This window comes from Cucurbita moschata, unplaced genomic scaffold, assembly GCF_002738365.1.
Source record: "Cucurbita moschata cultivar Rifu unplaced genomic scaffold, Cmos_1.0 Cmo_Scf00039, whole genome shotgun sequence".
Classification (NCBI taxonomy): domain Eukaryota; kingdom Viridiplantae; phylum Streptophyta; class Magnoliopsida; order Cucurbitales; family Cucurbitaceae; genus Cucurbita; species Cucurbita moschata.
In genome coordinates this window covers 1,419,992-1,445,123 of record NW_019268555.1, presented here as the reverse complement: position 1 = coordinate 1,445,123, position 25,132 = coordinate 1,419,992, and the positions used below count along the sequence as shown (strand labels likewise).

General features: G+C 37.1%; 1 non-coding gene across 1 annotated transcript; it reads right to left on the bottom strand.

Annotated features, from left to right (window-relative positions):
• Positions 1 to 2,070: 2,070 nt before the first annotated feature.
• TRNAS-AGA lies at positions 2,071 to 2,152 on the bottom strand. Its single transcript has one exon. It is a non-coding gene; the product is annotated as a tRNA-Ser (tRNA).
• Positions 2,153 to 25,132: the final 22,980 nt, after the last annotated feature.

Sequence of the window (25,132 nt, the reverse complement as noted above, 5' to 3'; positions counted from 1 at the left end):
GGACGACCTAGTGGGAGGAGGTGAACCACCTGGACTGGCGGTGCGCGAGCTAGCCAAAGCAGAAAGGAAGTCATACTGGCTGAAGGCAATGCAGGAGGAGATGACATCCATCACCGAGAACCAGACGTGGAGTCTGGAGGATATGCCACCGGGACACCGAGCCATAGGGCTCAAATGGGCTTCAAACTGAAGCGCAACGAAAAGGGAGAAGTTGTAAAGCACAAGGCCCGTCTGATGGCGAAGGGCTACGTCCAGAAGCTAGGAGTGGACTTCAAAGAGGTATTTGCGCCGGTGGTAAGGTTAGAATCCGTCCTCCTTTTGCTGGCAATCGTGACACATTACTCTTGGGAGGTCCACAACATGGACGTGAAGTCCGCTTTCCTTAATGGAGAGCTGAAAGAGACCGTCTACGTCCGACAACCACCTGGCTTCCTGGACAACGACAACCCAGATAAGGTACTGCGCCTACACAAGGCACTCTACGGGCTTCGGCAAGCACCACGAGACTAGAACGCGAAGCTCAACAGTATCCTACTGTCACTAAAGTTCAAGCGCTGTGCCTCTAAGCATGGCATGTACACGCACGGCCACGATGAGCAACGGCTGATTGTGGGAGTGTATGTCGACGACCTCATAATCACTAGAGGTGATATGGAAGTCCTCGGAAGGTTCAAGAGGGAGATGTCAAAGAATTTTAAGATGAGCAAAGAAGCTACTGGACACAATTGGGCTTGCAGACAGTAACCCTACAATGACGCGATGGAGGCCCGACTCCAACTAAGGAAGGTCGGCACTACGACGATAGTCGACACCACCAATTACTGCAGCATTGTAGGGAGCCTGCGCTATCTAGTAAACACACGCCCTGACCTTGCTTACTTAGTTGGATATGTGAGTAGATTTATAGAAGCACCTCGGGAGGAACATCTTGTGGCCGTCAAGCACATCCTGCGCTGTGGCTGGAACCAGTGGTTGGGGTGTGAAATACAACGCAGGGAAAGGAAAGACGAAATTTGAGCTAATCGGCTACAGTGATAGTGACATGGCCGATGACGTTGATGATCGTAAGAGCACTAGCGGGATGATCTACTTCCACTCAGGCGGCGCGATTTGCTGGCAATCAACAAAAAAAAAAGGGAGTTGCTTTGTCTTCCTGCGAAGCAGAATACATCACCGCTTCGACGGCGGCAATAAAGGGGGTCTGGCTTGGGTGACTGATGGAAGAACTCATAAGGAGAGAAAGCGATCCACCAATGCTATACATGACAACAAAGCTATGATCTCCCTAATAAAAAAATCTAGTTTTGCACGACTGGAGCAAGCACATAGAAATTAGATTTCACTACATCCGAGAATGTGAAGATCGAGGGCTCATCAAGATTGATTTCATCCGAATAGAGGAACAACTTGGAAACATTTTCACCAAGTCTTGGCGGCGGTAAAATTTGAAGAATTACGCTCAAAGATCAGAGTTCAAATAATAAGGTAGATATAGCACAACTTTTAGGAGGAGATTGTTAGATAAAAGCTGTGGTGTCCTTAGATTTCGTTAAGTTGTTTTTGACTTTTGAAATTTCTGAATTCACGCTCACGGTTCAATGGAAGAGTGTAATTTTTGCTGGCCATTTTGGCCAACTTTACGCGCAAGTTTTTCCCACTCTTTTCTATTTTTATGATTAGGTTTGTTATTTATGATTAGGTTCTATCCTCTCCTTTTACTTTCCGCTATCCTCTCCTTTTACTTTCTGCTATTTTTTCCTTCGAAGAAATTTTCCTTCGACCAGTTTTTTCGTCGACGTTTTCCTCTGAATTGCCAAAGTCAACATTCGATCCCAACAGATTTTAAGTCTGGACATGTTGATACCCCTTATATAAGAAATGACTCGTTTCCTCTCCTTAACCACTCGGCAAAGCCCATTCGTTTCATATCCAACAGATGTGGGATCTTCTCCTTAACCACTCGACAAAGCCCAACAGATTTGAAATCAGGACATATTGATACCCATTATATAAGGAATGATTCGTTTCCTATCCAATCAAAGTGGTATTTAACAATAAAGCTAAAAAGGTTGTCAACAATAGGATTCAAACCTATGTGGGCAAAGCCCAATAGATTTCTAATCCATCTTCTTAACCACTCAAACATATTGACACCCCTTATATAAGGAATGATTCGTTCCCTATTCAACCCATGTGAGATCTCACAATAAAATTAAAAATTCGCCAATAGACGAGTTCCTCCTTAACCACTCGGACATATTGACACCCCTTGTACAAATATTTTTTTAATGGCATGTAAATTAGATTCCTTATGACAAGATTGAAACCTAGCACAAAGACATACACAAAACATAATATCAGGTCTACTAGCAGTCAAGTAAAGTAAAGATCCAATCAAACCTCGATAAGATTTTATGTCTACACATTTACCTTTTTCATCCTTGTCAAGTTTGATAGATGTGCTCATTGGAGTTTTTGCAATCTTACCTTCATTGAACTTGAACCTTTTGAGTAAATCCTTGGTGTATTTCTCTTGATTTAGAAAGATACCATCTTACAGTTGTTTGGTTTGAAGTCCAAGAAAGAAACTAAGCTCTCCCATCATACTCATCATACATTTAGAAAATTCTTCACATAAAGAAGGATTAGTAGAACCAAGTATAATATCATCCACATGTATTTGCACTAATACCATATCTTTTTCTTTAATTTTAATAAAGAGAGTAGTGTCGAGCTTACCCATTTTGAAATCAGCTTACCCATTTTGAAATCATTCTCAATAAGAAAATTACTAAGTCTATCGTGTCAAGCTCTTGAAGCTTGTTTTAAGCCATAAAGAGCATTTTTCAACTTATAAACATGATGTGGAAAATCAAACTTTTCAAATCTAGGAGGTTGTTTTACCTAAACTTCCTCCATAATATGACCATTTAAGAATGCACTTTTCACATTCATCTGATATAATACAAAATTTTTGTAAGAAGCAAATGTAAGTAACATTCTAATAGAGCAACGGGTGCAAAAGTTTCTTCGTAGTCAATACCTTCTTTCTGACAATAATCTTAAGCTACAAGTCTAGCTTTATTTCTAATGATATTCCCATTTTTATCAATTTTATTTCTAAAAACCCATTTGGTTCCAATAATGAAAATATTAGAGGGTCTAGAGACTAATTCCCAAACTTTGTTCCTTTCAAATTTATTTAGTTCTCAGCTAAAATCCAAAACTCATTATTTTCGGCATCTTTAAACTTTTTGGTTCAATTTGAGAAACAAAAGCAAGATTATTAAATAAATTAATAGAGGAATAAGTTTTCACACCTTGTTCGGGATCACCAATAATCAAGTCCTTGGGATGAGATGAGACATACCTCCATACTTTTTGCACTGGTGAAGAACCTTCTTCCTTCTTTTCATTTAAGCTCACTTCTTTTTTACTTGAAAGAGTTTCTTTTCCTTTGTTACTGACACGTAAATTTCCAAAATTTCTTTCTAAGTCATCACTCGAAATAGACTCATTAGAAATATCATTACAAGATTCATCAAATACCACGCCTAGATTCTTCTATAACTAAAGTTCTCTTATTGAAAACTCTATAAGCTTTACTAGCAGATGAATAACCAAGAAAAATACCAATATATGTCTTAGAATCAATTTTTTCCAGCTTTTCTTTGTTGTTCAAAATAAAACATTTGCAACCAAAAACTTTGAAATACCCAATATTTGAAATTTTATTATGACAAAGTTCATAAGGAGTTTTATCTAGACAGGTCTAATTAAAACTCTATTTGAAACATAACAAGCGGTATTAACGGCTTCCGCCCAAAAATATTTAGGTAAATCATATTCATTTAATATTGATCTAGCAAATTCTCGTAAAGTACGATTTTTTTTCTTTCAACCACACCGTTTTGTTGACGAGTCAGTGTAGAGGAGAAGTCATTATAAGAATCATTATCTTCACAAAAATTTTCAAATGCTACACTATCAAATTCTCAATCCATGGTGACTCCTAATTTTAGTAATTAAAAAACCTTTTTGATTTTGGACTCTTTTACAAAACTAGCTTTTCAAAACATCATTTTTATGTTTTATCATCAAAACTCAAGTAAATTTCAAAAAATCATCAACTAAAAGTACATTTTCAATGAGAGTACGAGAGTCATTACCTATAGCACCCTTACCAATTATTTTACCCTTCTTGTTGTCACCAAAAGTTACTAAGCCACCATCCTTCTTGGAAGACTCGCTAACTTGGATTGGTTTCCCATCATGTGTCTTGAGTAACCACTATCCATATACCACTCATTTTTTCTTGGAGGCTTTCAAGTAAACGTATAAACAAACATATTCAAAATTGACCTTTTCGTACCCATACTTGTTTGGGTCCTAACGAGTTAGTTTTCACAAATTTAGAAATCATGTTTGCATTCATATTAAAAAACTTACCACACGAGAAACAAACAACATCCTGCAGGAATTTATTTCTTGGACTAAGTGTATGTATTCTATTTTGAATAGAAAAATTATTTCTTAAAACATTGCTAAATTTTATATTTTGAGAAAATTTTCTTCCCGAAGAAATGTTTTGAGAATTTTTCAATTTAAAGCAATTAGGTCTAATATGACATTCAACACCACAATAATGACATATAGACACAAATTAGATTTATCATATTGAGATATAAATTTGCATGTGTTAGGCTTAGACATAATAGGGATGATTTAACAAATATTGTTTTAGAACTTGAAGGTGTAGAACATTCATCAATATAGCCTAATTTTCTTTTATCACCATAAGGCTACGTGCTTCAATTATTTTATCTAATTTTTGAGCACCTATAGTTAACTTTTGAATAGACTCTTTAGCCTTACCAAGTTCTTCAATAGTATTTGATTTCTTTTCTTTGAGTAATTTAATTAACTTATCTTTTTGACAACAATCCTGTTCAAGAAACTTAGTTTTATCAATTAATGCAGTTTTCTCATCACAATCAAATACATGCTTTTTACCGGGTATATCAAATTTTACAACATTATGATTATTTTCTTTTATGCAAGAAATTTCATTTAATAAAGACTTATTTTTAATAATTGAAGCCTTATATTTCTTTTGAAGCATAACATACTTTGAACAAAGTTTTTCTAAATCAAGTTGATCTACTCAGAAACTTTAAATAATTCACTGTAAGAAGGAGATTCAAGAATTATCTCGTCTTCTTCATTCTCTTTGTTACTTTGAGCCGTGAAGCAAAAATTTGCTACTTTTTCATCCCTTAGATATTCATTTGCATACATTTTATTATGAGCTAACATGCTAATTTTTTATTCTTTAACTTGATTTGTTCCTTCGTGAGTTACTTCAAGAGATTTCCAAATTTCATATGCTGAACAACACATAGATACTCTATTAAATTCATCATTACTTAGGGCACAATAAAGATAATTTATAGAACTAGCCCTAAAAGAACATTTTTTTATATCATGTTCATCAAATTCATTCTCTAACTTAAGCTCCTCAAAGTTATTAACAATTTTTATTGGAATGTAAGGACCTTTACTAAAATTCAACCATAATTCATAATCAATCGATTGCAAATAAATTTTCATTCTAGCTTTCCAATACGTATAATTTGTTCCATCAAAGTAAGGAGGACTAGAAGTTGATTGTCATTCACAAAAACCGTTTTTAACACATAGATTTGCCATAATCTCTAAGAATAAAGTTTATATAAAAAAATCAATAAAAACAACATGCTCTGATACCAATTGTTGGATCGATATGGCACCCATAGAAGGGGTGATACCAATTGTTGGATCGATATGGCAACTCTAGAGGGGGTGAAACAAATTGTTGGATCGATATGGCAATCCTAGAGGGGTGAAACAAATTGTGGGATCGATATGGCAACCTTAGAGGGGGTGAATAGGGTTTCAACAATGTAATAATTAATTTTTTTTAATAAGAATAAAACTTAATACCATGCAATAAAATTTAACAATAATTTAGAATTTAAATAGGAAAAGGGTTAGAAAATATAACACAAGTAGTTTTACAGTGGTTCGGTCAAACTCGACCTACTCCACTCCCCAAGCGCCTCTTGGGAATTTGAATAAACCCTTCTTGACTCTTTCCTCGGATCACAGCCCAACCACTACACCGCTCCTTTTACGAGTTCAAGAGCAAGTTCGATCCTTTCCGCGGCTCAGGATCAAACCAGTACACCGCTCTTTTTACGAGTTCAAGAGCAAACTCAATCATTTCCACGACACAAGATCAAACCGGTACAATTGTCTGAAATCTTAAATAACGGATCATTCATTTCCTATTCAACCGATGTGGGATCTCACAACAAAGTTAAAAAGTTGCCAATAGCAGAATTCCTCTTTAACGACTAGGACATATTGACACAGCTTCTCAACAAAGCTAAAAAGTCGTCACCACTCGGACATATTGACACCCATTCTCAGCAAAGCTAAAAAGTCGCCAATAGCAGAATTCATCGTCAACCACTCGGAGATTCGTTCCTTGTCCAAAGTTAAAAAAGTCGAGATTTCACAATAAAGCTAAATAAAATCATCACAACAAGATTTGAACGTGTGCAGCCAAAACCCAACAGATTTCAAGTCTGTCTTCTTAAAAACTCAAACATATTGACACGTTATATAAGAAAAGATTCATTCTCTATCCAACCGATGTGGGATCTCACAATAAAGCTAAAAAGTCGTCAATAGCAAAATTTCTCCTTAATCTCTCGGACATACTTATATAAGGAATTATTTGTTCCCTATCCAACCAATGTGAACAGAATTCCTCCTGAACCACTCAGACATAATTATATAAGGAATGATTTGTTTCCTGTCCAACCGATGTGAGATTTCACAATAAAGCTCAAAAGTGGGATTTCATAAGATTCAATAACACAATAGTAATTTCATGGAAGAATCAAGAGAAGAAAGAAAAGAAAAGACAGCTTATAAATGGTGATTATTGAAAGCAACAACTAGATGTTCTTTACTCTTTTGGCTTAACTCTTTCCAAACTCTATTGCATAACTTGTGCTATCCAACTAACCAATAGAGATCAGGTTCTTCTTAAGACCAGGAATATACCTTACATCCTTTAATATCCACTTATTTCCCGTAAAAGTTTTTATGCAGACATTCTCATTTCCTTCAATCTCCCAAGTTTAGTTGTCGGCAAGATACGCCTTCTCCAAATTTCTAGACTTAAAATTTAGAAACAGTTCCTTATTTTGAGACAAATGAAAATATGCACCTAAATCCAAAATCAAAGGTTCAATTGGACTATTCATGGTTTGAAAACAAATGAACAGATGCTATCCGAATTAGAGCATCCCCAATGCCATTTGCTAAATTTGTAAAGTCATTACTATCCTCCGCTTTGTGATTCTGTTTCCTCTTTGGTCTTGTACAATTTGCCCAAAAGTGAACATTTTCTCCACAACTCCAACACGTGACGCTACGGTTCTTTGATTTTAATCGACCTTTGTTTGGGTCATTCCATTTACTTCTTCCCCTTTGGTCAACACTGAGAGAACTACTAGAGTATACTTTCGCTGAGAGCTACCTTTCTTTGGGTCATTCCTTTTACTTCTTCCTCTTTCGTCAACATTGAGAGCACTACTCTACCTTTGTTTGGGTCATTCCATTTACTTCTTCCCCTTTGGTCAACACTGAGAGATATCAACTACTCTACCTGGGTCATTCCATTTACTTCTTTTGCTTTGGTTAACATTGAGATCACTGCCAGATGAATATCTCTACATGGGTCATTCCATTTACTTCTTCCCCTTTGGTCAACACTAAGAGCACTACCAGATGAATCTCAATGAATTTCCCATTTTTCGTTTGCATATACTTTCACTGAGAACTACTTCCATTTTCAATAAAGTTATTATTGTTGTTTATTCAGTAAAGATTGTTATTGAATAAAGTGAACTTTACGATCATTAATCTAAATCTAATAAACTAAGAACACTCTGGCTATAGTATGATTACTTGAACAATATGTAGAGACATAAGAGTGGATCAAGTTCAAGTATATGGTCAAAATGATCTATAGTATATGGATAAGGCTGAGTACCTTATTCTGGGGACACTATGGATGCGACCCACTTTTGTATATGATATAAACAATGTGATCACTAAATTGTACATGTGGAGACATGTAAGTGAGGGCGTCCTATGCAATGAGTATTGCATAAGATCGGACCATGAAGAAAACCACTCTCACTTTATAATGTCTTTTACTGTTGAGACTGATTTTCTTTTCATTCGATGACCTAGGTAACTCGATCTTAATCCTAAGCTAACCATGAACTCCTGTTTATTCGGAATTATCCTTAGATTTGCATGGGTGAGAGTGGCTCGAGTTTGCCGACTCAATAGGCCTCCCATTTCAGGGGTAAGACTGGGTGAATAGCTGGGGACGTGGGGTGCAAGATGGAATTCGCTCCTACCCACTTTAGGGATAGAAGAGAGGTAGTTCCCTTAAGTACCGACTCCAGGTCTTGAACAAGGGGCCCCACCCACTCATTGGCCTGAGAGGGATTCGGTTTACTGGTTGAACCACAAGCCAATTGTTCATAAGAGGATCAGTGGGAAATAGGAACAAGAAGCAACTTCAGGGGTAAAACGGCTAATTGACCCAGCTTTAGCTACGAACAACCTGTGAAGGATCGACTTACTAATCATGGTTATATTAAATGTTCAGAAATATATCTATAGTGAGGGGAGTGCAACTACTAGGCTAACTACTAGGCTAAAGTGGAGTGTCCTAGTAGTTAACGAGTGTTGTTGATTAACAGGGTTAATGAGTTTAATTGGTTAATCTTGGATCGTTGGAGCCCACGATCTATAGGTCCATTAGGTCCCTCTGGTAGCTCATATCGGACTAAACAATAGAACATTGTGACTAGTGAGTTCGTAGTGTTTGAATTCAAATTAGGGAATATGTGCTACATATATAATATATATTTAATCGCATTTTTATTTCATTTACAAATTAAACAAAAAGAGAGAATTTGAGACATTTAAATAAGTTTTAAATATTTTAATCAAATATGTGTCGGAATTGATTGGGATTGGCTTTTGAGTTAATATTCAATATTAATTAAATAGTTTAATTACTCATTTAATGTTACTTTAATTTGAAATTAATTATTCAAATTAATTGTTGAATTAAAATGGAGAAAGTCAAAATGTTGAGTTCATTTAATGGAAAAATCCATGTTAGTGGAATTTTGAGGTGTCAAAATTTGGTTTAACCAAACTTGTATGCTTGCCCAATAAACCCCACAAGTTTGAGTGGAATTTTAAGTGTCAAAATTTGGTTAACTCAAACATGCATGCTTGCCACATAATCCCAAACATTTTAGTGGAATTTTGAGTGTCAAAATTTGGTGATCTCAAATTTGTATGAACATGCAAACATGACTCTATAAATAGAGGTATCATGGTACATGAAAGGTCTTGCTGGGTGAAAAACCTTGAGAAAAACCTCTCACAAACACTCTCTTCATATATACAAAATTCCTCCCAAGTTTAGTCACTCACCGGATTCCACAATCCCGTTCTAAGGCCGAAGGATAGTGGAGAAGACACTAGTGGTTGTTCGAAACCGGTTCATGAGGAAAAAGGAATTTGAACTACAAAAGGTTAGTATTCAAACTTATTAAGTTTTAATACTTATGAACATGCTCGTTATTTACTATAATGGATGTTCTAAAAGTGCCTAAGATCCAAATTGCTTCCGCATGTGTTATATTAACACCATCAATTGGTATTAGATCAAGTTTTAGGCACTTTATTTACATTAATTTGATCATGGTGGGTACCATTTCATGAATGAAATTTTGTGGTTGCTAAAGATGATGGTTTTGGTTTTGGCATTTTTTTTATGCTTCCATTTGATACAATTATTGTAATAAACCTAATGTGTATGGGCTTTAATGAATGAAGAAAGGTCTGTATTTTTATGGAGTCATTAGAGTCCATTTTAGGTTGTAATGGATCGAAAATGGAAGAGATAGCAAGTTGAACCGAAGAAGAAGATGGAAGAGGCGGTTCAGGTGTTTTTTCTACCTTTGGGGTCTGGTTCAACGTTTTTAAGGGTTGGTTCGCCCAGTTCATGATCCTCGAGAGCGGTTCAAGTTATTTTTAATTATTAATGTAATTATTTAGTTAATTGCTTGTTTTAAAATGTCAAAACCAATTCACTTTAGCGTGTTTAATTAATTATGCATTATGAATGTATGTTTTAATTAAATAGAAACTGTATATGCATAAAGTATGTCATATAGATTTAAAATCCCACCATAGGCTAAGCATGTTTCAGGCATTCCAAGTATGTTATAAGTGTTATAATGTATAGTATGCATGTTTAGGGTTCCATGAGTGATAGATATAAATTGTTATATTATTGCATGGAATGGATGATTATATACTTGTTATATAAAGCATGTTAGATGCATGTTATAGGTTATTTTCAACGTCATAAAACGAGATAGACGTTAAAATCTATAATAAAGATAAGTGCATGCTCACTTAGAGTTAAGAACCGAGCACGATCAATTTTAATAGTTAATATAGGTCGATGTATTACAAAATTACGGTTACGAGAAAGCTCACCTGGCACAATCTTGTCTAAGGCTGGAGGTACTTAAGTTGACGATTTACGGAACACCTACTACCTGGAGATCGGACTAGTACTTGAGCTTAGTTACCCCAGTTTAATGAGCATGCTTAAGTGATATAAGTTTTAGAAAAATCACCTAGACTTAAGTTATATTTAATTAGCCGGACTAAGTAATAAGTATACCCAACCGTCTAAAATACTTAGTGGGAGGAAAAAGATATATGAGATACATCGTTTTCTTTTTACTCTCTCTGGAAAATTCACACAGTGAGATTCATGCTCGGCCTTGTGTCGCCCTGGGAGCGTCCTTCATTTGGAAGGTATTTGCATGAGTCAATAACAAGGTGAATAGAGAAAGTATTTATAGTAAGTGGGAGAAGGAAGTATATCAAACACGTCCTATGGTCTCCACCACTAGGTTGCATCGTGAGATTCCCATGTTCCACCTGCATATTGCCCTAGAGAAACTACCCATTTGGAGGGTCGTAACATGGGAGTCAAAACAACGCAAACTCTAGAAATGGAAAGGATTTCTTAGGTTCGTTTCCAACTTTGGCTTTTTCATTCGATAGCATTGTTGGGACCGATTTCTGAGGTCTGAAAATAGCGGGTCACACTTACGAAGAATTACTAAGAGAGTTAGTATATTCTTGGCCAAAATAGCTATAACTAAAAACACTATAGGAACAAGAGATATTCTGGGATTAGTGTTTAAGTCATGAATGTCTTGGCTTAGTGAATGAGTGATTGACTGCCCCTCGGTAGCAGTTGCTCTAACTCATTAAAGTATTGTTGCAAATTAATAATTTTTGGGTACATTATTACATTTGCTAAAACTGATTGGATTAAACAGGATTAAGTCAAATCACTAATAGAATTTTCTTTATATCACAGCATGACAAACTCAATAGTACAACTACTCACTTCTGAGAAATTAAACGGCGACAATTACGCAACTTGAAAATCAAACCTAAAACACAATACTGGTAATTGATGATTTAAGGTTTGTTTTAACTGAGGAATGTCCTCCAAACCCCATCTCAAATGCAAACCAAACAGTTCGGGATGCGTATGATAGATGGATAAAGACAAATGATAAAGCCTGAATGTACATTCTAGCTAGCATATCTGATGTTTTGGCTGAGAAACATGATGTTATGGGTACTGCTAAAGAGATTATGGAATCTCTAAAAGGGATGTTTGGACTACCGTCCTTCTCCCTTAGACATGAAGCCATAAAATACACTTACAATTGTCGTATGAAAGAAGGGACCTCAGTTAGAGAACATGTCCTAGACATGATGGTCCATTTCAATGTGGCAGAAGAAAATGAAGCTGTCATTGATGAGAAGAGTCAAGTCATTTTTATAATGATGTCTCTTCCGAAGAGCTTCTTCCAGTTCCGCAAAAATGTGGTAGTGAACAAAATAGAATATAGCTTGACTGCTCTTCTCAATGAGCTACAGACTAATCAGTCCCTCTTAACGAATAAGGGACAAATAGGAGAAGAAAATGTTGCTATCTCCAAGAAATTACTACGAGGATCGTCCTCCAAAAATAAGTCTGGATCTTCAACTTCTAAAAGTGTTTTGATGAAGAAGAAGGGTAAAGGGAAAAATAAGATTCCTACTAACCGCAAACACAAGGTTCAAAAAGTAGATAAAGGAAAATGTTTCCATTGCAACGAAAACGGGCACTGGAAGAGAAACTGCCCAAAATACCTTGCAGAGAAGAAATCTGAAAAGACACAACAAGGTAAATATGATTTACTCGTTGTAGAAATATGTTTAGTAGAGTACGACAACTCAACTTGGATACTAGATTCAGGGGTGACTAATCATATTTGTTCTTTTTACCAGGAAACTAGCTCCTAAAGAATGCTTTTGGACGGCGAGACAACACTCAGGGTTGGAACAGGAGAGGTTGTCTCAGCAAGATTAGTAGGAAATTTAAAGTTGTTTTTTGGTGATAGATTCATTATATTAGATAATGTACTTTTTGTTCCTGATATGAAAAGAAATCTAATATCTATTTCTTGTTTATTAGAACAATTGTATAAAGTATCTTTTGAAATCAATGAAGTGTTCATTTGCAAATGAGGTATTCATATTTGTTCTGCAAAGCAAGAAAACAATTTATATATGTTAAAACTGAGCGAAACAAAAGCTATTTTAAATACCGAGATGTTTAAAACAGCTGAAACTCAAAATAAACAACAAAAGATTTCTCCTAATACCTATCTTTGGCACTTAAGACTAGGCCACATTAATCTCAATAGGATTGAGAGATTGGTTAAAAGAGGACTTCTAAATGAGTTAGAAGACAACTCTTTACCTCCATGTGAGTCTTGTCTTGAGGGTAAAATGACTAAACGATCGTTTTTTGAAAAAGGTTATAGAGCCAAAGAAACCTTAGAACTCGTGCATACAGATCTCTGTGGTCCAATGAATGTCAAAGCACGAGGAGGGTATGAATATTTCATTAGTTTTATTGATGATTATTCAAGGTATGACTATCTTTTCCTAAAGCGTCACAAGTTCGAAGCTCTTGAAAAATTCAGAGAGTATAAGACTGAGGTTGAGAATCTATTAGGTAAAACTATTAAAACACTTCGATCAGATCAAGGAGGAGAGTACATGGACTTAAGATTTCAGGACTATATGATAGAACATGGAATAAGGTCTCAACTCTCAGCCCCTGGTATGCCTAAAAAAAATGGTGTATCAGAAAGGAGAAATAGAACTCTGTTAGACATGGTTCGGTCTATGATGAGTTTCGCTCAATTACCCAATCCGTTTTGGGGATATGCAGTGGAGACTGCTACATACATTTTGAACATGGTTCCTACTAAGAGTGTTTCAGAAACATCTTATAAGTTATGGAAAGGGTGTAAAGATAGTTTACGTCACTTCAGAATTTGGGGATGTCCAGCACAGTTGTTGCAAAACCCCAAGAAATTAGAACGTCGTTCAAAATTATGTCTATTCGTAGGATACCCCAAAGAGACGAAAGGTGGTTTGTTTTATGACCCTCAAGAAAATAGAGTGTTTGTATCAACAAACGCTACATTCTTAGAGGAAGACCACGTAAGAAATCATCAACCTCGCAGCAAACTAGTATTAAGTGAGATTTCTAAAAAAGCTACTGATAAAACAACAAGAGTTGTTGATCAAGCTGGTCCTTCAACAAGAATTGTTAATGGAGCTGACACTTCTGGTCAATCACATCCTTCTCAAGAGTTGAGAATGCCTCGACGTAGTGGGAGGGTTATAACTCAACCCGATCATTACTTGGGTTTGGCAGAAACTCAAGTCATCATACCTGATGATGGCGTTGAGGATCCATTGACCTATAGACAGGAAATGAATGATGAAGATAGAGATCAGTGGATTAAAGCCATGAATCTTGAAATGGAGTCAATGTACTTCAATTCAGTCTGGGAACTTGTAGATCAACCAGATTGGGTAAAACCTATTGGTTGCAAATGGATCTATAAGAGAAAACGAGACCAAATCGGTAAGGTACAGACCTTTAAAGCTCGACTAGTAGCAAAGGGTTATACCCAAAGAGAGGGGGTGGACTATGAAGAAACCTTCTCTCCTGTTGCTATGCTTAAATCGATTAGAATACTCTTGTCTATTNNNCACATTTTATGATTATGAAATTTGGCAAATGGATGTTAAGACAGCCTTTCTAAACGGCAATCTTGAAGAGAGTATCTATATGGCTCAACCAAAGGGGTTCATTGAACAGGATCACGAGCAAAGGGTTCGCAAGCTTAAAAGATCCATTTATGGGTTGAAGCAAGCATCTCGATCCAGGAATATAAAGTTTGATACTGCGATCAAATCTTATGACTTTAAACAGAATGTAGACAAACCTTGTGTTTATAAAAGGATAGTCAACTCTACAGTAGCTTTCTTAGTCTTGTACGTTGACGATATCTTACTCATTGGAAAAGATGTGGAATTTCTGACTGACATTAAGCATTGGCTAGCGACACAATTCCAAATGAAAGATTTGGGAGAGGCTCAGTTTGTTCTTGGAATCCAAATTGTTCGGAATCACAAGAACAAAACACTAGCATTGTCTTAGGCTTCGTACATCGACAAAATGTTGATTTGATAGAAGATGCAAGACGCCAAGAAAGGATTGTCAATATCTTCACTGCACTATACCAATTGAGACTTCGCACAACCTCATATTTTAAACATCAACACATTTTGTCACATGTTTGCTGGATTCTTTGAATCCTCGATCTTCTCCAAACACATCACCATCTTCCACTAACCGGCGAGTGAAATGGTATCGTCTTCTGATGTGTTTTGTCTTTGATATACTGGGTTATTCACCAACTGTATGACACTCTGACTATCTACATGAAGAATCTTCTTGCGCTACTTCTTGCCTAGTTCTTTATATAGTCTGTCATCACAATTATTTCCTTTCCAGTTTTAGCTATTGCCACGTACTCAGCCTCAGTAGATGAAGGAGCAACACAATTCTGAAGCCTAGACATCTAACTCATCTCATCGTCCATGGCTTGCTCCCACTTGGTTGTATCCTCCAACTGTAGGGCATAACTAAAGGGCTTTGGTTCCTCTTCATCAGTCAACAACATATAGTGTGTAATGAAGGTACATACCTATGTAATACTCTAATAGTTATGGTTGATCCTCTCAATGCTTACTTAGGTGTCACTTGCAACACCTCTGGAACCTCAACAATAGTCTTAGAAGTTTCTCGAGTATCTACTACAACATCACTGTGTGAATTGTTCTGTAGCTCAACTTCAACTCTCACTTGCTTTGTTGTCCCAGAACCTTTCTTGTCTTTGTCCTTGTACATGACAATTTTGTCTAAAGTCACGTTATAGTGTCTCAAGATTTTTTTTTGTTCTTGACGTCCCAAAACTTGTACCCAAACATATTAGAATCATAGCCTATGAAGTAGCACTTTATAGCCATAACATCAAGCTTGTAACATTCTGTGGATCAATACAAACATATGGAGTGCAACAAAAAGTTCTCAAGTGAGAGTACTTGAGTTCTTTTTCTATCCATACCTCTTTAGGAACCTTGAACCGCAAGGGTACTGACGACCCTCTATTTATCAAGAAGGCAATTGTATTTACAACATCAGCTTAGAATGTCTTTGACAATCTAGATCGAATCCTCATACTCCTTGCTCGCTCCTACAATGTTCTGTTCATCCATTCACCAACACCATATTGTCTTGCTTTACCTGGGAACTATCCTCATTAATCTAATTCCCTCAACTACACAAAATGCTTTGGATGTTGACTTTTCGTATTCTTCTTCATTGTCAGACTTCAAGCCAGTCTGATTTTCAACTTCAGCTTTCCACTTCTTAAAGGTGGCAAACACATTTGACTTTTGTTTCAGGAAATAAATATACACCTTCCTGCTGAAATCATCGATGAAGGTGACATAGAACTTTGATCAACCAAGTGATGAAACTGTTGATGGTCCCCAAACGTCTGTATGAAACATTTCGACCTGCACTTTCTTGGGTTCTATGGTAGCATTTGTGAAGCTGACTCGTTTCTATTTGTCATAATGTAGCCTCACAAGGACTCATATCAACAAATTTCAAACCTTCTAAATCTCCCTTCTCAGCCAACATCTTCATTTATTTTAAGCTCATATGTCCAAGTTTATTGTACCATAGACTTGAATTTGAAACGCTCTCAACAACAACAGTCATGTTTATACATCATGTAGTTGTGTATAAGGTTCCAAATTTTTTGCCACGTTTTACCACCATAGCACCCTTCACAATCTTCTCCGAACTCTTTCCAAACTCTATTGCATAACTTGTGCTATCCAACTGACTAATAGAGATTGGGTTCTTCTTGAGACCAGGAATATACCTTACATCCTTTAATATCCACTTATTTCCCGTAAAAGTTTTTATGCAGACATTCTCATTTCCTTCAATCTCCCAAGTTTAGTTGTCGGCGAGATACGCCTTCTCCAAATTTCTAGACGTGAAATTTTGAAACAGTTCCTTATTTTGAGACAAATGAAAATATGCACCTGAATCCAAAATCAAGGGTTCAATTGGACTATTCCTTGTTTGAAAACAAATGAAAAGATGCACCTCAATCCAAAACCTAGGATTCAATTGGACTATCCGGATTAGAGCATCCCCAATGCCTTTTGCTAAATTTGTAAAGTCATTACTTTTGATTTTGTTTCCTCTTTGGTCTTGTACAATTTGCCCGAAAGTGAACATTTTCTCCACAACTCCAACATGCGACGCTACGATTCTTTGATTTTAATCGACCTTTGTTTGGGTCATTCCATTTACTTCTTCCCCTTTGGTCAACACTGAGAGAACTACTAGAGTATACTTTCGCTGAGAGCTACCTTTCTTTAGGTCATTCCATTTACTTCTTCCCCTTTCGTCAACATTGAGAGCTTCTTCCCCTTTCGTCAACATTGAGAGCGGTCAACACTGAGAGCACTACCACAGATGATGTTTCACAATAAAGCAAAAAATTCCTTATATAATTTCACCATACTGGTCATTCCATTTACTTCTTCCCCTTTGGTCAACACTGAGAGAACTACTAGAGTATACTTTGGCTGAAAGCTACCTTTCTTTGGGTCATTCCATTTACTTCTTCCCCTTTCGTCAACATTGAGAACTTCTTCCCCTTTCGTCAACATTGAGAGCTTCTTCCCCTTTCGTCAACATTGAGAGCTTCTTCCCCTTTCGTCAACATTGAGAGCGGTCAACACTAAGAGCACTACCACAGATGATGTTTCACAATAAAGCAAAAAATTCCTTATATAATTTCACCATACTAGTCATTCCATTTACTTCTTCCCCTTTCGTCAACATTGAGAGCAGTCAACACTGGGAGAGCGGTCAACACTGAGAGCACTACCACAGATGATGTTTCACAGTAAAGCGAGAGCTTCTTCCCCTTTCGTCAACATTGAGAGCGGTCAACACTAAGAGCACTACCACAGATGATGTTTCACAATAAAGCAAAAAATTCCTTATATAATTTCACCATACTGGTCATTTCATTTACTTCTTCCCCTTTGGTCAACATTGAGAGCGGTCAACACTGTGAGAGCGGTCAACACTGAGAGCACTACCACAGATGATGTTTCAAGTCTATCTCCTTAACCACTCGGACATATTGACACCTTTATATGAAGAATGATTTGTGTCTTCTTCAACCGATGTGAGATTCCAATAGAAGGATTCAAACCTGCGTAGGCATAGCCCAACAGATTTCGAGTCTGTTCAACCGATGTGTGATTTCACAGTAAAGCTAACAAATTTGTCGCTGATGTGAGATTTCACAATAAAGCTAAAAAAATTCGTCTATACGAATTCGAACCTTAGCAGCCATAGCCCAACAGATCCTTAACCACTCAGACTACTAAAAGCTAAAAAAATTCATCGATTCAAAATTCGTAGCTAAAAAAATTTCACCAGTCGAACAGATTCGAACCTGCGCAAGCATAGCCGGCCCAATAGATTTCAAGTCTATCTCCTTAACCACTCAGACATACTAACACCCTTATATAAAGAATCATTCTTTCCTTCTTCAGCCATGTGAGATATCAAACCAGACACCTTAGCAGCCATAGCCCAACAGATCCTTAACCACTCAGACTACTAAAAGCTAAAAAAATTCGTAGCTAAAAAAATTTCACCACTCGAACAGATTCGAACCTGCACAAGCATAGCTCAATAAATTTCAAGTCTATCTCCTTAACCACTCAGACATACTAACAACACCTTTATATAAAGAATGATTCGTTCCTTGTTTCATAAGGAATGATTCGTTCCATGTTCAACCAATGTGTGATCACACCCCTAATGAAACCACTCATACATATGACAGTAGGATTCGAACCTACGCAGGCATAGCCCAACAGATTTCGAGTCTATCTCCTTAACCACTCGAACATATTGACACCCTTATATGAATAATTCATTCCTTGTTTAACAAAAATTCGTCAACAGGCAAGCATAGCCCAATAGATTTCAAGTTTGTCTCCTTAACCACTTGGACATATTGACACCCCTCTATAAAGAATTATTCGTTCCTTGTTCAACCGATGTGTGATTTCACAATAAAGCTAAAAAGTTTGTCGATTCGAACCTAAGCAGGCATAGTCCAACAGATTTCGACTCTGCCTCCTTAACCATTCAGACATTTTAACACCCCTTACATAAGGAATGATTCATTCCTTGTTCAACAGATTTGAGATTTCACAATAAAGCTAAAAATTCATCGCAGGATTCAAACCTGATTTCAAGTCTAGACATATTAACACCCCTTATATAAGGAATGATGCACAGGCTACCCTTATATAAGGAATGATTCAACAACAGAATTCGAACCTGTGTTGTCTCTTTAACCACTCGAACATATTGACACCTCTTATGTACGGTATGATATGTTTCCCTCAACCATTCGAACCTGCGCTTTCTCTTTGAGCACTCAAACATATTGACACCCCACAGGCTATCCTTATATAAGGAATGATTCAACAACAGAATTCGAACCTGCGCTGTCTCTTTAATCCCTCAAACATATTGACGCCCTACGCAGACATATTGACACCCCTTAAAGAAGGAATGATTTGTTTCCTATCCAACCGATGTGGGATTTAACAATAAAGCTAAAAATTTGTGTACAACAGGATTCAAACCTCCGTGGGCAAAGCCCAATAGATTTCTAGTCTATCTCCATAACCACTCAGACATGTTGACGCCCCTTATATAAGGAATGATTCATTTCCTATTCAACTGATGATGTGGGATCTCACAACAAAGCTAAAAAGTCGCCAATAGCAAAATTCCTCTTTAACCACTCGGACATATTGACACCCCATCTCAACAAAGCTAAAAAGTCGCCACCACTAGGTCATATTGACACCCCTTCTCGACAAAGCTAAAAAGTCGCCACCACTAGGTCATATTGACACCCCTTCTCGACAAAGCTAAAATGTCACCAATAGCAGAATTCCTCGTCAACTACTCGGATATTCGTTCCCTGTCCAAAGTTAAAAAAGTCATTTCGTTCGAGATGTGGGATTTCACAATAAAGCTAAATAAAGTCATCACAACAAAATTTGAACCCGTGCAAGCAAAACTCAACCGATTTCAAATCTGTCTCCTTAACAACTCAAACATATTGACACACTTATATAAGAAAAGATTCATTCCATATCCCACTGATGTGGGATCTCACAATAAAGCTAAAAAGTCGTCAATAGCAAAATTCCTCCTTAAACTCTCGGACATACTTATATAAGGAATTATTTGTTCCCTATCAACCAATGTGAGCAGAATTCCTCTTGAACCACTCAGACATAATTATATAAGGAATGATTCGTTTCCTGTCCAACCAATGTGAGATTTCACAATAAAGCTCAAAAGTTGAATTTGTAGGATTCAATAACACAATAGTAAGTTCATGGAAGAATCAAGAGAAGAAAGAAAAGAAAAGACAGCTTATAAATGGTGATTATCGAAAGCAACTAGATGTTCTTTACTCTTTTGGCTTAGTTACCGTTGGTTATTCTTTTGCAATTGATAAACTAATAGGAGAGTAAGTAAGCCCCAGGAACCCCAACTTCTCAACCGTAGATGGGTTACAATCTCTAAGGCAAACAGGCTATTTTTAAAGACTTTTCTCAGGAAGTTGTAGATTAAACACTCTTGACAGTAAGTTAATTAACATCCAAATTCTTGAAGTGTTTAATGTCGTAGCCTTATCTTTGGAACTTTTTGATGACTTAGCTTATGTCTTTTTGATGAAAGACCCTTAGTAAGTTCTTCCTATGTTGTACACGATGAAGTCATAAGAAAAAGGGAAAACCGTTGGTGGAATATGAAAGGTCTTTCATTCTTGTGTTTGCGTCGCCTTACTTTGTGTCATTTACTTTAAGTTATGACTAGGTTTGTGGCTACCAATGTAACACCCCAACAATGAAAGGAATTAGATCCAACAAGAATAAGCCGCCCATGTAAGACCCAAATGATCAAAAGTGGAGAAATTAAAGGATTTAGCAAGGATGGTGATCTCAAACAAGTCATTCTTATACCCTAACAAGTAATGTTCAGGAGTTTAAGACCTATGGAAAAAGGATTGGAAAGTAAAAGTAAGTGTAAAGGGCAAAAAGGTCATTTTTCTAATTATTAAGGATCTTCTCGGATTTTTAGTTCCTTATCTAGAAGGAATTTCAAGATGCTCAAGAAGGGAAAAATTATCAACATGAGATGAAGGATGTTTAGAAAAATCATGGATTTTTCAAGAAAAATAATACTAAAATATTCAGAAAGTGAAAATTACCATAACACCCTTGGAAGAATGGATAATTACGAAAATGCCCCTCTGATCAGAATCAGAGCATCTACCGTGACCATCTGAGAAGTATCTCTGAAAACTCAAATCTCAGCTGTTGGATCTTCCCCAAATTTGGATAAGATCTAGACAATGGACAGATCATCACATCCAACGGCTAGTATTCAAAACTAAAGTCGGTAAACCCTTGATCGGAGTGAATTTTTCGACAAATTATCTAGAACGTTCAGTCTCTGAATCACGACGAATCTGGAGCTTTCAATGTCGGTTTAAGCTCCTCCTATAAAGTCTGAAGTAGGGGAAACAATATGAAACAAGGCTCGAGCAAGGTTGAGCACCCATTCGAGAGTTATGAGCGTTTAGATTGTGGGTCTCCTACTCTCGGGTTTCTTCTAAATTCAAGAGAAATTCTCCACCATTCCTCCTCAAACTTATTCCTGTAGTTTCCAAACAAGATTACCCACAAGTTCTATGAAAGAATTGAGAGCTGAAACGTCGTAGAACAAGATACCCAAGAGATCGGAAATTTGGCATTTCGGGTGAGTTGCATACCGAGAATGATTTCTAGAAATTAAGGTTCCACACTCAAAGACGATCCTCCAAACCAATTCCTCCTATAGCTTGAGGAAAGGATATGGAAGAGGTTTCATGAGGACATCGGGCCTTGAAAACCCCTAGAATCGGCTACCCAATATGAAATCCCCTGTTTTAGCTCCGGCGAGGAAAATGAGTTTGGACAAACTTTGGAGGCTAATATATTTGGCTGTAATCAACGAAAAGGTATGAAATCAATTCCAAGCTCTTCCTTGTAATATCATCGTTAAGTTTCATGAAGAAATTGAGGAGATAAACGAAGATATCGGGGTTGTGGAAGGCCACTTCAAGACGGCGGCACAAAGGATGCGCGCGTCTTCTTCCTGTCCAGAGGAAGAAGACGATGATGTTGCCGGTTCAGTTGAACCGGCCAAGTCAGCCCAAAATCTGGCCTTCCCTCGGTGTTTCTCAATTTTAACCCCCTTTGAGGCCGGTTCTCATGACAAACCTTATGGTTCCAGAAACTAGACACAATAAGGAGTCTATGGAAGGAAATGTGAAGTAATTTGAATAACGGAAGCTCAAGAACGGAGGTCCTGAACATCGACGATGAGGTAAGTAACCACCTTCGACTTTTCTTAAGAAATACTTGTAGGAATCGCTTGGATTTTCATATGAACCCTAAACCAAGTATTACACAAGGATCTATGAAAGAAAAACTCAAAGAACCATAAGTTAAGGCCCTGAACCAACCAAATTACTCGAGATTTAAGGAACATTAAAATAACCCACTAAATGAGCCCGGGTGCCTATGAAATTTTAATGATGAGCATATTATAGCATTTTGAGGTTATGTGTGAAATTTAGTGGTCAATGGATAAGGATAAGTAGGTAAACCAAGAAATGGGACAAAATGACCATAATGCCCTTGAGGATCTCTACCTACGGTTCATGACCTAGATGACCTCAAAATGCTATGAAACTCTACAGTAGATCTTACTGTATGATGATTGATGGGGTGGTGAAGTTTGAAAGCCACTAGAACTCGTTAAGTAGCAAAACCAAGAATTAGGGGTAAAATGACCATAATGCCCTTAAGGAAGACTACCTACAGGTTAAGCCCTAAATGACCTCCCATGATTATGAAATGTTGTATGAATCCTTATCTCATGATGTTGTATAAGGTAATAAAGTTTGGGAGTCATTGGAAAACGTTAGATAGTGAAACCAAGATATGGGAAAAAAATGTACATTACGATCTACATGACTTTACATCCTAGGATGACTAACGAGATACCCATGAAATAAGAGATTCCCCATAGGTACCCTTTGTTGCTAATAACATGATTATGAAATGTTGTATGAATCCTTATCTCATGATGTTGTATAAGGTAATAAAGTTTAGGAGTCATTGGAAAACGTTAGATAGCGAAACCAAGATATGGGAAGAAAATGTACATCACGATCCACATGACTTTACCTCCTAGGATGACTAACGAGATACCCATGAAATAAGAGATTCCCCATAGGTACCCTTTGTTGCTAATAAGATTCTAAGGGCACAAGGTTACATTGGGCTATTCCTAAGAAGAATCTTTAAGTTCCAAGCTTGACCCAAGACGTTATGCATAAACCTAGGATCTCCAAGAATACAAGGAAATGCCTAGGTTAGTGCAGATGGTATACTTAATAAGTTGCTAGGATCCATGCCCGAAGTAACCATTATCTCCCATCATGAAGTGTACATGAGATCCCTATTCCTCTCTAGGTGAGATGCCCTGCTATATGTACCACGAGCAGGTGTTAATGATGGACATATTATTTTCCTCACCTAAATGAGATGCCCTGCAACACGATATGCTAGCAGGATGCCATGTTTGTGATAATGTCGCCTATGCACTCATGGGGAGAAAACTAAGGGTTACTTTGAAAGTGTTTTCAGGACTAAAACACGATATATGACATGACAACATCTAAGGATTAGTTCCTGGAAACGAAACAAGACGTCATATCTTAGCTCAAGGTCTAAATATGCTCCAAATCACCAACCATATCCTACAAGGTTTATTTTATATGACACGAGGATAAGCTCAAGACTTCAAGTTGGTTGGAGCAAGTTTGGAATATAAGCCAAGATGGAACTTAGGGAAACGCTTAAAGAAAACATGTAAAGATTCAAGACACTTCTAGGACTCTCTAAGGAGCCCATTATAAACTTATGACCTTCTAGAATAACTCATGCTAGTTATTACGATGGGTTCATATGATCACGAATGTATATAACAACTTACGCCAAAAGAAAAAATAAAAATCTTAGAAACTTATAAGATTAAGAATCAAGAACAAGCTATACAACCACCAAGACAAGAAGTTGCTAGGTACCACTCAAACATAAGGGACCAAAGTCCTCAAGACTCAAAATTCAAGAATGCTAGGTATTACTCTAAGCATGTCTAATTGTGGCCCATAACTCCCACCATGCGGTGCTTTCTAAGGAGGCCTTTTTCCTCTTCTAGGTGGGATGCCCTGCACCGTGTTTGCTTTGTAGGATGTCATGTTTGGCCTCATTCCCCTCACCTAGATGAGATGCCCTGCACCATGTGTATGATTTGCAGGATGCCATGTTCATGTATGCACCGATCATGCGACCTATATGGTCTATGTTAGATCATGCGACCTATATGGTCTATGTTAGCTTATGCGACCTTTATGGTCTATGCCATGTTCATGCATGTATCGATCATGTGACCTTTATGGTCTATCATGGGGAGAACCTATGGCCACGATGGAGCAAGAAGAGAGTAAGTTACCCTAGCCATGAATTAAGAATCTCCTAAGACCTCCCACAGTACGTCATGTGTATGACTTAGATTACGCTGCTTGGAACGTAAGAAGCCTTGAGCGTAGGTATTAAGACTGTGTCGCTTGGAACATATGAAGTCTCGGACACAGGATTGACAAGTTTATGTTAGTACCGTAAATCTTAAGGGGAGTGTCTTGGAGAACGAATTAAGAAACATAACAAGAACTTACGACAAGAACAAGAACAAGAACAAGAAAACAAAAAGTGTGGTATCCAAGCATATCAAGGACACGATTAAAAGTCTAGTAGTTCTGCTTACTGAGTCTTGTACTCAATCCTTATTCTCCATTTTTTTTCAGGAAATAAGGAGCTGGTCGAGGTCGGGAGCGGACTTTGGAGCAGGTGCTATAGACAAACCTCACCTGTCGTCCTTCTACCCTTTTGTGTCATCCCTTATCTTGTGTTTTAACTGTTGTATTGTGTTTTAAAATACTTTGTATAAACTTTATTTTGTTTGATATGTTTTAAGTTTTGGTTGTTTTATTTTGTTGAAAAATTTACCCGTCTTTTTAGAGTCATCGATTGAGCGGCAAACTCAAAATCTGTTGGGTTTACTGTGGGGCAGCGATTGAGCGACACTTTTTCTAACCCAGCGAATAAGTCAGACGTGTGAAATTCACACCTCGCCGACAATATGGGCATATGCTTAAGCCTCGGATCAAATTTGAGCAAAATATTTTAGATGACCGGAGTGAGAAAATACTTCAAATTT